At 37.2% G+C, this 12,386-nt stretch overlaps 1 long non-coding RNA gene across 2 annotated transcripts in view; it reads right to left on the reverse strand.

Annotated features, from left to right (window-relative positions):
* LOC113609913 (uncharacterized) overlaps positions 1-12,386 on the reverse strand; it is a 73,078-nt gene that overhangs the window by 40,386 nt on the left and 20,306 nt on the right. The window lies entirely within an intron of this gene.

Here is a 12,386-nt window from a genome sequence, read left to right on the forward strand (position 1 = left end):
AAAAAAAACAAAAGGAGCTTCAGTTAAAACAAGCCACATAGACCCAAATTTGAGATTCTCATAATTTTTGTCAAGTTCTACTAGAAAGTCTAAAAGTTTTGTTTGGACTTCTAGCTGGACTGGGAGTATAGAGAACTTTGCATTTAGGCACAATATTCCTAGTTACCTTTTTGCCCAAAGCTAAGGTTATCGCTTTCGTAATGAGTATTAATACTTCCTGTAAGGCAATCTGCTTTACCACCTGTTGTTGAAAATATTCCATTTTCTTTCACAGTTGCTAGAAGATTCCTCTGCTTACATTTTGATTTCACACAGCTTCTGTGAGCCTTTCATTAGAAAGAAATCAATTCTGTAGCTCAATTAATAGAAAATGTTTGTTTATATTCTAAACAATCTGATCAGGAGTGGTTGAAAGGAGAGCTAAGTGATTCAAAAGAGGGAAATAGAATATGCAGTTTCGAAGCTACCACTGGCCGAAAGCCAAATATATTCCAGGGCTGCTCAGTGACCAGCAAGACACAAATTGATCTTGGTTGTAGTCATAGAGGGCAGGCAGGTGCTTTTGACCCCAAACAGTTGCATTTCTTGGCCTCCTCTGTTCTGGCAGTGTCATCTGTAAGGCCAGGTAGCAGAAGAGCCTGTAGGACTAAACTCTTTGCTGTAACTGACTTGATTCATCTGGTGGGGGAAGCCGGCCCTTTGCTGGATTTCAGCAAACAATTGCTGTGGCACCATCTTTTATAAGCATAACACTCAAGAGAAAATACATATTAAATTTTGAAAGGCTGTTCTTGGGTCTCTAATCTCCATACTTTTCTTTGAAGATCATGCTTTCCATGAATATAATGGAGCATCATGAGAAGTTAAATAATATAAATATTGAATTATAAATTCTTATTAGGAAATGAAATGATGTGACTAAATTTTTAGTTTTGGAGAAATATTTTCTGTTTTAACTGAAAAATAAAAAGTGTACATTTAGGAAAGAGGTATAGAATAGACCCCATCTCAAAATTCATACCAATTTTTAGGAGACACAGAGAAATTAAAACCCACGGCTAAGCCTACATAATTACAAATGCCCATTTAATCACATGAATTCAGCCAACAAAGTAAATTTCATAAAAATCAATAAAAGTCTCTTTAGTTTTCTTTTCAGTCACATAGATGAGATAAACAGTTGACTAGTTGAGGATATTTTTAAATGGTCTTTTAAATAAATATCTGTTGTTCTTTTATTTAATCACAAAAGTAATACATGCTTATTATGGAAATTTTATAAAATATGAAAAGATCCAAAGTACAAAATAAAATTATCCATAAAGCTATTGTTCAAGTATAATCATCATTATGTTTTTATTGTATGTCTTTTGGATTTTTCTATGCATAAATTATATGTATGTTTACAAAAATATTGGGTTAAAATTGTATGCATCATTTTGTGACTTGTTTTCCCCCTCAATATTATACACAGTTTTCCTTTATTCTACTACATTTAATCTCTTATGACTGATATGTAAATTGTTGTCAGTGTTTTGTTAATATAAATACAGCTGCAATAAATGTCTTTGCAAATAAATTTGTATATCTACTTTCCATTATCTCATTAGGGAAATATTAGCACTGGAATTCTAAGATAAACACTTAGCCTTGTAGAAACATTGAAATAAATTATACTCTTACAAATGTGATAATAAGGCTAGTTTGACGATGCCCTAGCTAACACTGGGTGTTATCAACCACCTGTCTTCATATGTAGACAGAGCATAATCTAACAAGTGCAGGAGATGGACAAGTAGATATATTTCCTTGTAAATGGTCCAGAGATTTCCCCTGAGTTTCCTTTATGCTCAATTATAATATGAGTCAGAATCAAGTCTTCAAAAGCAGGACAAAGGGACTAAATTGACAAGAATTTGGGCCACCATGTCCATAACTTTCCTGTTGACTCATTTGTTCCTGCACACTCATGTGCCTTAGCTCTGAGGCTGCCTTTGTTTCAAGTTACTCAGTAAATCACAAAAGTCAAATCAGCAACAAAAGAAGTGAGTTGGAACACAGTACAGCGGTTGGCGCTTTTATCCCTGCAAGTTCAATGTTTTATTAAAGTATATTTGTCTATTTATCCATGAGACTAAAAAGCTGTGATTTGTTCCATCTTTTGTTACCCACAACAAAATCAGTATATTGAAAACAAACAAAACCAAATTAGTTTCCTAAGAAAATTCCAAAGGAATTACACTATCACAGGCATCAACAGTGTTTTCTATAAAGGACCAGATAGTAAATATTTTAGGCCTTGCCAGCCATATGGTCTCTGGCACAATTATTCAACTCTGCCCTTGTAGTATGAAAACAGTAATAGACAATATGTAAGCAGATGAGCGTGGCTGTGTTCCAATAAAACTTTATTTACAAAAATAGGCAGCTGGCTGGATTGGACCCTGAGGCTGTACCCTCAGGCAGACCCTCAGTCTGCCAACCCCTGCTCCATCTTACTATTTGATTGTAAAGAAAAAATACACCAAGGAATGTTTGTATAATTATCTTCCTGAAATGAAATCATTGTTTATATGAAGTGAAATCATTCTTTGCATTAAGATATAATTTTTATTAAACATCTGTTAAGTGTGAGGGATCACATGAGCCCCTGACATTCTAAGAAAGGGCCATAGAAGGGACAAGTCAAAGAAAAGGGCTGAAGGTGAAAGGGTCTCCACAGGGTGCCCTTTGCCTCACCCAAATAAAACTTAATACCGAAACTCTTCTAAAGTATCTTAGAGCTTATAAGTCTTCATAGTTAGCAACAATGCTAGACCCCAAAGCAAAAACAGAGCTCTGCTCGGTGAAAAGGGACAGCTGTACCATCACCAGTGAAGAGCGACCATTATCATCTTGATCACTGAGTATTAGTATTGGCAGGTTTGTTGCACGTTATCGATTATTTTGGTGCTTATTTGGAGATAATTTTCAAACATTAGCTATCATGGCTAGTAAGAGCAAATAACAAAGGAGTGACGGAACGGCTTGAAAGTGCTTGCGAGAGGCCTGAGATGACAAAAGAAATGTTCAAATGTAAAGTCAGAACTAATACACAGTTCTTTTATAAAACCACTTAATATAGCTGTCAGATTGTATACACTTTTATAGTGTCACTTTGGCTCTATGAATAAAAGGACTTATGTATCAATGAGCTAACATGCTCAAAAGTTCAGAAGAGACTTTGTATTCTTTTCCTTCATGACACAAACCTTTCTGCCAAAGAATTTTGGCTTCTGTTGCAGATTAATTATGGCCACAAATCCTTTGACACTTTTACTGAGATCTGGGCTCTATACTCTCTCAGATTCTCTGACTAAAAGAGTACAATGAAAGCCCCCTTTCTCAGTTTTCAGGCCTAGGTCTCAGGAGCCTACCATTTTCATTTTCTGTTTCTTGTAACACTACACTTGGAACCATGAATGGCTGAGTAAGAAGTCCAGTTACCCTGCTGGAGAGTAGGAAATCCAACTATCTTGGGACACAGAGAGGCCCCAAGACCACATGAAGAGGAATAGGGGCCCAGCTGAGCCCAGCCCTGCAGCCATCCCATCAAGGCATCAGCCATGTAGGCAAAGCCATCTTGGACGCTCAGGACCAATTCAGTGGCCAGAATGTTAGCAGAAGAATCACCCAGCTAAATCCTTTCCAAATTCCTGACTCACAAAATTGTGAGATATAATAAACGTTTTGTTGTTTTAATCCACTAAGTTTTGGTGTACTTTGTAATGCAGCAATAGGTAACTTGAGTAGCATACATGAATGACAAACAACAAGAGATACTTATATGCATCCTAGCAATTACTTTGCGTTTCTCTCTTTTATTTTCCGGTTACTTTCAATAAAATACACATCCCTGGTTTTGCACCTCTGGGTGTCGTCATCTGAAAGTTCTGTTTCACTTCCTAAACAATGACCTTCACCAAGAAATATCTAAGATCACTGTTGACACATAATTACCAATAAAAAAATTACTTTTTAAAAATTTAAAATCTGGGGAGATTGGTTCAAGATGGTGGAGTAGAAGGACGTGCTCTCACTCCCTCTTGCAAGAACACTGGAATCACAGCTAACTGCTGAACAATCATTGACAGGAAGACACTGGAACTCACCAAAAAAGATACCCCATATCCAAAGACAAAGGAGAAGCCACAATGAGATGGTAGGAGGGGCGCAATGAAAATAAAATCAAATCCCATAACTGTTGGGTGGGAGACCCACAAACTGGAGAACACTTATACCACAGAAGTCCACCCACTGGAGTGAAGGTTCTGAGCCCCACATCAGGCTTCCCAACCTGGGGGTCCAGCAATGGGAGGAGGAATTCCTAGAGAATCAGATTTTGAAGGCTAGCGGGATTTGATTGCAGGACTTTGACAGGACTGGGGGAAACAGAGACTCCACTCTTGGATGGGCACACACAAAGTAATGTGCGCATCAGGACCCAGGGGAAGGAGCAGTGACCCCATAGAGACTGAACCAGACCTATTTGCTAGTGTTGGGGGGTCTCCTGCAGAGGCGGGGGGTGGCTCTGTCTCACCATGAGGACAAGGACACTGGCAGCAGAAGTTCTGGGAAGTACTCCTTGGCATGAGCCCTCCCAGAGTCCACCATTAGCCCCACCAAACAGCCCAGGTAGGCTCTAGTGTTGGGTTGACTCAGGCCAAACAACCAACAGGGCGGGGACACAGCCCCACCCATCAGCAGGCAAGCAGATTAAAGTTTTACTGAGCTCTGCCCACAAGAGCAAAACCAAGCTCTACCCACCACCAGTCCCTCCCATCAGGAAACTGGAACAAGCCTCTTAGATAACCTCATCCACCAGAAGGCAGACAGCAGAAGCAAGAAGAACTGCAATCCTGCAGCCTGTGGAACAAAAACCACATTCACAGAAACATAGACAAGATGAAGAGGCAGAGGGCCATGTACCAGATGAAGGAACAAGATAAAACCCCAGAAAAACAATTAAATGAAGTGGAGATAGGCAACCCTCCAGAAAAAGATTCAGAATAATTATAGTGAAGATGATACAGGAGCTCAGAAAAAGAATGGAGGCAAAGGTCGAGAAGTTGCAAGAAATGTTTCACAAAGATCTAGAAGAATTAAAGAACAAACAAACAGAGATGAACAATACAATAATTGAAATGAAAAATACACTAGACGGAATCAATAGCAGAAGAACTGAGGCAGTACAACGGATAAGTGGCCTGGAAGACAGAATGGTGGAATTCACTGCTGCAGAACAGAATAAAGAAAAAAGAATGAAAAGAAATGAAGGCAGTCGAAGAGACCTCTGGGACAACATTAAACAAAACAACATTTGCATTATAGGGGTCCCAGAAGGAGAAGAGAGATAGAAAGGACCTGAGAAAATATTTGAAGAGATTATAGTCGAAAACTTCCCTAATATGGGAAAGGAAATAGCCACCCAAGTCCAGGAAGTGCAGAGTCCCATACAGGATAAACCCAAGGAGAAACATACCTAGACACATAGTAATCAAATTGGTAAAAATTAAAGACGAAGAGAATTATTGAAAGCAGCAAGGGAAAAACGACAAATAACATACAAGGGAACTCTCATAAGGTTAACAGCTGATTTCTCAGCAGAAACTCTACAAGCCAGAATGGAGTGGCATGATATACTTATCGTGTTGTAAGGGAAAATCCTATAACTAAGATTACTCTACCCAGCAAGGATCTCATTCAGATTCGATGGAGAAATCAAAAGCTTTGCAGACAAGCAAAAGCTAAGAGAATTCAGCACCACAAAACCAGCTCTGCAACAAATGCTAAAGGAACTTCTCTAAGTCGGAAACACAAGAGAAGAAAAGGACTTACAAAAACAAACCCAAAACAATTAATAAAATGGTAATAGGAACATACATATAGATAATTACCTTAAACGTGAATGGATTAAATGCTCCAAACAAAAGGCACACGCTTGCTGAATGGATACAAAAACAAGACCCATATATATGCTGTCTACAAGAGACCCACTTCAGACCTAGGGACACATACAGACTGAAAGTGAGGGGATGGAAAAATATATTCCATGCAAATGGAAATCAAAAGAAAGCTGGAGTAGCAATTCTCATATCAGATAAAATAGACTTTAAAATAAAGAATGTTACAAGAGACAAGGAAGGACACTACATAATGATCAAGGGATCAATCCAAGAAGAAGACATAACAATTATAAATATATATGCACCCAACATAGGAGCAACTCAGTACATAAGGCAACTGCTAACAGCTATAAAATAGGAAATTGACAGTAACACAATAATAGTGGGGGACTTTAACACCTCACTTACACCAATGAACAGATCATCCAAACAGAAAATTAATAAGGAAACACAAGCTTTAAATGACACAATAGATCAAACAGATTTAATTGATGTTTATAGGACATTCCATCCAAAAACAGCAGATTACACTTCTCAAGTGCACACAGAACATTCTCTAGGATAGATCACATCTTGGATCACAAATCAAGCCTCAGTAAATTTAAGAAAATTGAAATCATATCAAGCATCTTTTCTGACCACAATGCTATGAGATAAGAAATCAATTACAGGGAAAAGAACGTAAAAAAAAACAAACACATGGAGGCTAAACAATATGTTACTAAATAACCAAGAGATCCCTGAAGAAATCAAAGAGGAAATCAAAAAATACCTAGAGACAAATGACAATGAAAACATGACAATCCAAAACCTATGAGATGCAGCAAAAGCAGTTCTAAGAGGGAAGTTTATAGTTATACAAGCCTACCTCAAGAAACAAGAAAAATCTCAAATAAACAATCTAGCCTTACACCTAAAGGAACTAGAGAAAGGAGAACAAACAAAACCCAAAGTTAGCAGAAGGAAAGAAATCATAAAGATCAGAGCAGAAATAAATGAAATAGAAACAAAGGAAATGATAGCGAAGATCAATAAAACTAAAGGCTGATTCTTTGAGAAGATAAACAAAATTGATAAACCACTAGCAAGACTCATCAAGAAAAAGAGGGAGAGGACTCAAAATAAATAAAATTAGAAATGAAAAAGGAGAAGTTACAACAGACACTGCAGAAATACAAAGCATCCTAAGAGACTTCTACGAGCAACTCTATGCCAGTAAACTGGACAACCTGGAAGAAATGGACAAATTCTTACAAAGGTATAACCTCCCAAGACTGAATCAGGAGGAAATAGAAAATATGAACAGACCAATCACATGTAATGAAATTGAAACTGTGATTAAAAATCTTCAAAGAAACAAAAGTCCAGGACCAGATGGCTTCATAGGTGAATTCTATCAAACATTTAGAGAAGAGCTAACACCCATCCTTCTCAAACTCTTCCAAAAAATTGCAGACGAAGGAACACTCCCAAACTCATTCTACGAGGCCACCATCACCCTGATACCAAAACCAGACAAAGATACTACAAAAAAAGAAAATTACAGACCAATATCACTGATGAATATAGATGCAAAAATCCTCAACAAAATACTAGCAAGCAGAAGCCAACAACACATTAAAAGGATCATACACCATGATCAAGTAGGATTCATCCCAGGAATGCAAGAATTCTTCAATATATGCAAATCAATCAATGTGATACACCATATTAACAAATTGAAGAATAAAAACCATGTGATCATCTCAATAGATGCAGAAAAAGCTTTTGACAAAATTCAACACCATTTATGATAAAAACTCTCCAGAAAGTGGTCATAGAGGGAACCAACCTCAAAATAATAACGGCCATTTATGACAAACCCACAGCAAACATCATTCTCAATGGTGAAAAACTGAAAGCATTTCCTCTAAGATCAGGAAATAGACAAGGATGTCCACTCTCACCACTATTATTCAACATAGTTTTGGAAGTCCTAGCCACGGCAATCAGAGAAGAAAAAGAAATAAAAGGAATACAGATTAGAAATGAAGAAGTAAAACTGTCACCGTTTGCAGATGACATGTTACTAGACATAGAGAATCCTAAAGATGCCACCAGAAAACTACTAGAGTTAATCAATGAATTTGGTAAGGTTGCAGGATACAAAATTGATGCCCAGAAATCTCTTGCATTCCTATACACTAATGATGAAAAATATGACAGAGAAATTAAGGAAACACTCCCATTTATCACTGCAACAAACAGAATAAAATACCTAGGAATAAACCTACCTAGGGAAAAAAAAAACCTGTATGCAGAAAACTATAAGACACTGATGAAAGAAATTAAAGATGATACCAACAGATAGAGAGATATACCATGTTCTTGGATTGGAAGAATCAATATTGTGAAAATGACTCTACTACCCAAAGCAATCTACAAATTCAATGCAATCCCTATCAAATTACCAATGGCATTTTTTACAGAACTAGAACAAAAAATCTTAAAATTTCTATGGAGACACAAAAGACCCAGAATAGCCAAAGCCATCTTGAGGGAAAAAAACAGAGCTGGAAGAATCAGGCTCCCTGACTTCAGACTATACTACAAAGCTACAGTAATCAAGACAATATGGTACTGGCAGAAAAACAGAAATGTAGATCAATGGAACAAGGTAGAAAGCCCAGAGATAAACCCACGCACATATGGTCAACTATTCTATGACAAAGGAGGCAAGGATATACAGTGGAGAAAAGACAGTCTCTTCAATAAGTAGTGCTGGGAAAACTGGACAGCTACATGTTAAAGAATGAAATTAGAACACTCCCTACCACCACACACACAAAAAAATTCAAAATGGATTAAAGACCTAAGTGTAAGACCAGACACTATAAAACTCTTAGAGGAAAACATAGGAAGAACACTCTTTGACATAAATCACAGCAAGATCTTTTGTGATCCACCTCCTAGAGTAATGGAAATAAAAACAAAAATAAACAATTGGGACCTAATGCAACTTCAAAGCTTTCGCACAGCAAAGGAAACCATAAACAAGACCAAAAGACAACCCTCAGAATGGGAGAAAATATTTGCAAACGAATCAATGGACAAAGGATTAATCTCCAAAATATATAAACAGCTCATGCAGCGCAATATTATAAAAACAAATAACCTAATCCAAAAATGGGCGGAAGACCTAAATAGACATTTCTCCAAAGAAGACATACAGAAGGCCAAGAAGCACATGAAAAGCTGCTCAACATCACTAATTATTAGAGAAAGGCAAATCAAAACTACAATGAGGTATCACCTCATACCAGTCAGAATGGGCATCCTCAGAAAATCCACAAGCAACAAATGCTGGAGAGGGTGTGGAGAAAAGGGAACCCTCTTGCACTGTTGGTGGGAATGTAAATTGATACATCCACTGTGGAGAACAGAATGGAGGTTCCTTAAAAAATGAAAAATAGAACTACCATATGACCCAGCAATCCCACTACTGGGCATATACCCAGAGAGGACCATAATTCAAAAAGACACATGCACCTCAGTGTTCATTGCAGCACTATTTACAATAGCCAGGTCATGGAAGCAACCTAAATGCCTGACTGATGAATGGGTAAAGAAGATGTGGTACATATACACAATGAAATATTATTCAGCCATAAAAAGGAATGAAATTGGTCATTTGTAGAGACGTGGATGGATCCAGAGACTGTCATACAGAGTGAAGTAAGTTAGAAAGAGAAAAACAAATATTGTATATTAATGCATATATGTGGAACCTAGAAAAATGGTACAGATGAACTGGTTTGCAGGGTAGAAATTGAGACATAGATGTAGTGTCTTTCCCCCCTTGGTGTCCACAGATGTATGGACACCAAGGGTGGAAAGCGGCGGGGGGATGGGTGTGGTAGTGGGATGAATTGGGAGATTGGGATTGACATGTACACACTGATGTGTATAAAATGGATGACTAATAAGAACCTGCTGTATTAAAAAAATAAATAAAATTAAATTAAAAAAAATTTAAATCTGCCACAGAACCAGTGTGATTTGGCAGACAGATCTTAAAAATAAGCAATGGAGCGAACAGTTTAATATAGTAATTAATTTCATAGCCAAACCCAACTTAATCACCATAGCCAATGATTTCCAATCCTAGTTTTAAAGCATGCCGGCATCATTAATAGATTCAAACAATCACACAATTCTCTTTAATATCTCAAAAAAAATCATTTTCTTTCATTCCCTTTAGAATAAAAATATAAAACATGTCAAACAGCAGGAATCTGGGTAAAGGGTAGATGGTATGATTCATGCATAAATAAACTTCTTCAGAATGTAGAATATGTGCCATAAGAATATGTAAATACTTGTTTATATATGATTTTGTATCCCCATTTGGTATTGCCATCTATATAATTCTACAGCAACATTCTATTCTCTTAGGTAAAGAGCCAGGAAGTTTGTTGCATCTCTGTAACCACCTCTCTTATGGTCTCACAAGATGTACCAGTTAACTCATGGGAAAAAGATTTTTTTTTATCATGAAGAGAAAGGATAGTTTATGAATGACAATTCTTTTCTATAGAAATTACTTTCTAACATAGGCTGATGTGGTACGGTATTTCTCAAAGAGGTATATAGGATTTGAACACCTCATGATATTAACATGTGTTAATTGAATTAAAAAGTGCCTTTGCAAATAAGTTCAGGAAAATTTAAGAAGGAAATTGTTAAACACGTTTCCTTTTCAGAATTTTCTGGGAAACTTTAATGTACTAAGCTCTATGAACCTCTAAGGGATCCCATGGTGTGCTGAATCAAACATAGATGACTGTGGCATCCTTTTTTGGAAAAGCATTTTGGGGAATGAGTGTGGACTGAAACACACTTTGGGAAATACTGGCAGAGTGGAAAGATCTGGAACTTGGAGCCCAAAGGCCTCGGTTATAATCTTGATCTTCTATTTACTGGCTGAGCAAGTCATTTACCCACTATTAGTGTCAATCTCATCTTATGTAAAAGGATGATTATGCATGCACTTACTGGTACTCCACAGAGTTCTTATGGGAAATAAATGAGAAATTTTAAGTAAAACTTACTAATTCAATGCCTGCCATACAGCAGGCCCTCCTGATCAAATGCTGGAGGATGATTGTCTTTGTATGACAACATCTTTAGGTTTTTTAAGGTACTGGTGAGAATTCTGGTGCTGATTTCTTATCAAGTTCAAACATTTACCCTACTTGGATGAGCCTAGATCCAGTTCTCCAAAAATGAACCCCTGCAGCCTCACAACATCTCATGGCAATGACCACAGAACATGACATATTATCTGCTGAACTGAAGGTCAACTTGGTGTTGTTGTCAAACCCATCTGACAGATAGACAACTAAGCTCAGAGATTCTAAGTTGATTTCTCAAGAAAATATAAAATGGAGATGAAACCTATCTTACAGCAGAGGGCTAGTATCAGAAATTCAGAACATGGTTCATCTCTTTGACCCTTTGTTTCCTCACTTATAAATAAAAACAATAATTGCCCCATAGGATTATTTTGAGAAATTTGATATTATGTATGGTAAGTACATTGTGTGGTATAGGATATAATATACAGTTAATAAACTGGCATCAAAAGATTTTTCATAGAATTATATAATATTGAAATTAAAAGATCTCTTATAGACCACCTAATCCAATTCCTTCCTTTCTAGAATTAAAAAAAAAAAAAGCTAGGAAGGATGAAGGAATTTAGTCAAGGTCATACTGTTCTTAATGGCAATGCCAGGCAGGAAGTAATAGCTTTCTCCAAATATTCAAAGAAGGAGAATAGATTGGTCCTGTATGACCCCAGGGGATAAAATCGGTGTGAAAGCCAGTGCAACATGAAGAAGACATGTCTAAAAATCTCTGTTCCCCTGTTGAAATGGGTTGCCTCGGGCTGCGCTTCCCCCCATTATGTACTGAAGCTAGCTCTAGGAAGATGAATCAGGCCAGATGTACAGTGATCACTCTCTGGGGTGTATGCATTGAAGATTAATCATATGCATTGTGGCTTGGCCACAATCGTGACTTGGCACATGGTTGACACATTACCTAAGATGGGCCCAGTCCTATGACAGAGCCAGCTCTGGAACTTCTACTTTACAAGAATATAGGAGCCACAATCTCATTGGAAGAAAGGACTCAAAGCTGTAATTTCTCAGCACTTTGCATAAGACTGAGACTATACCAAGTATCCATATCAAAGAGTAGGGTTTCAAGGAGATTAGAGGGAGACTAAATTCCTTTAACCCAGTTGGCATTGCCACTGGGTATATATAGAAGTCTGGTTCGACTCTGCTGGATGATTAACCACAATTTTAGAATCTGTAATTTTCTGTTATCTGTACCAACAGCCTTTTTATGTGGATAATTGAAAATTGGCTGCAATTATGAAATCTGACCACTCAA

The sequence above is a fragment of the Aethalodelphis obliquidens genome, unplaced genomic scaffold (assembly GCF_003676395.1).
Source record: "Aethalodelphis obliquidens isolate GAN/ISIS:26980383/991018 unplaced genomic scaffold, ASM367639v1 scaffold59, whole genome shotgun sequence".
NCBI lineage: Eukaryota > Metazoa > Chordata > Mammalia > Artiodactyla > Delphinidae > Aethalodelphis > Aethalodelphis obliquidens.